Genomic DNA, 2,174 nt, shown 5'->3' with positions numbered 1-2,174 from the left:
AGGAGGAAGCAAATGTTCTCGCGCGCGAAGGAGGCGTTAACTGGATTCTCGCTCACGGCGGAGCAGCAACGGCCCCCATGATGATGACGACACGTCCTCGTGACTGCCCGCCACAGCCCTAGGTGAGGTGAGGAAAGGCGAGAGAGAGAGAGCTTGAAGTGCGCAGGCGCATGTGGGAGAGGAAGTGGTGCGTTTTTCAATCGCCCCTTTTTAAAAATGTGGGAGACGGACTGCGCATGAGTAAAGAAGGGTTAGCCGTAGGCGGGGCTAATAGCGGCGCTAAAAAGGGAGGGGGAAAAAGCGGCCGAGGGAAGGGTGGATGGAGAAAAGGCTGCGGAGATGGAGGATGCGGAGGAAATGGTTCTCTGAAGAAGGTAACAGGCTCCAAAGAGCCGGAGGAAGACATGGCTTCAGTTTGAGAGAAGCTGAAGTGTATTTTCTTGTAGTCTTCTGCAGAGATGATGTCCCCAAAGTGTCCCGCTGCTCTCCTCTTCTAAGTAATGCCTTCTGTGAAAGACGGGAGGAGGAAAGGAAGAAGGGTGCTTGCGTTCGTGCCAGGCATCTCTACTCTGTACCTAGTGGGATTATTGCCGTTCCCTTGCTGCCCGCAGAGGTCCTAGTCCGGAGCCGATGTGTATAACTACGATCCTATGGTTAGATGAGATTAAGGGTGCAATGCTTAGCCGAAAGCCCTGCAACAACTGGGGCATTCCGAGAGCTGTAGAATGTTTGTCTAAGTATGTCTAGCAATGTGCCCTCCGCCTCACTGGGCATTTATAGGATTGTGCTGTAGATCTATTGCTCGAAACCTATCGTTAAACTGTATATTGAAACCCTGGTTATTTTTTGCAGGTTACAGCGTGCATTCTCTCTTGCTATCCTAGAATCTGAAGGACATTCAGAAAACCCATTTATGCTCTGAAAAGATATAGGAGGGGCGTTCAACGTATTCTCGGTATCGGGTTGATTTGCTGTTGATGTGGGTAATTTAATTATTTCATTAGCTAATGACACTATCTGAGGGTATACATGCAAAATTTCAAATGAGTGTGATCATTAGTTCCCTAGTGATCCTCAGTGAAAGATGACCATAATGACTGATGCGACAATGTTGAAGAAAATCTAGCACTGCGCTGTGATTAAGTTCCTTACAAAACAAGGAAAGAGTCAAAAAATCATTCACGAAGAGATGGAGGCCGTTTGCCAGGACTCTGCACCTTCATTATCTACTGTTCAAAAGTTGTCAAGTGAATTTAAAAGGGGCAGAGAAAGCACTGAAGAGGACCCTGGCTCAGGCGGGCCGGTTACTGCCACTGCGAGAAAAAATTGTGAAAAAAATTGAGAAACTTGTATTGAAAGATGCCCGAATAAAAATCAAAATGTTAGCAGAGATGACAAACCTATCTGTTGGTACCATATTTACTATTTTTCGTTACCATCTTCTGAAAGATGGATTTTTATATCATGTGAACCAGGTCAGTATTCCATTTGGATATATCGCCATCCCCAAATTTTCTATTTCTGCATTTACGTTCCAATATAACAAGGAAGTGAATTTGTTAGCATTTGATGTAAATGTTCAATCAGTTCACGAGTTCAAGTGGGATGGTCACTGCAATTTCATACTAAGCTAAAGAATTGTCACCAACCTGTTTTTCACAAAAGACAAGCAATAGAGGGAAAACACTGGGTTGAATTAGTTTGGTCTGTATTTTCCATGGTGACTGTTGATCTATGAAAACAACCCAGTTTTCCAAAATATTCAAATAGAAGAAAGGTCATACATTTTTTTTAAAGGTCATACATTTCTTTTGTGGACTGTACAGATTTTTCAGAAAAGCATTCTTGTGTTTAAGGCTATAATCTTATATGTACTTAGGAAAAAGTACCTTTGAGATTTACAGGAAGGAAGCGAAATATATTTGCAGATAAAAAGTAGAGGTACTGTAAACTTAGCAGAGGAATTGAGATGATGAATGTTCAAAAGTAAAGTGACAAATGTATTTTGTTTATGTGAAAAGAGAAACACGTGTGCTGCTCAACATGCCATTGAGACACCACTCCATTTTTATGCAGTATGTTTACTGTTTCTTGAAAACTTGAAGGAAAATTTTCTTATGTGAATATCTGTAAAACAAGTTAATTCAATACAGGCAGGGAAATGTTTAAGATTT

The sequence above is a fragment of the Varanus komodoensis genome, unplaced genomic scaffold (assembly GCF_004798865.1).
Source record: "Varanus komodoensis strain SLA01 unplaced genomic scaffold, ASM479886v1 scaffold43, whole genome shotgun sequence".
Lineage (NCBI taxonomy): Eukaryota > Metazoa > Chordata > Lepidosauria > Squamata > Varanidae > Varanus > Varanus komodoensis.
The sequence above is the reverse complement of the archived record's forward strand: the minus strand, read 5'-3'. Positions refer to the sequence as shown.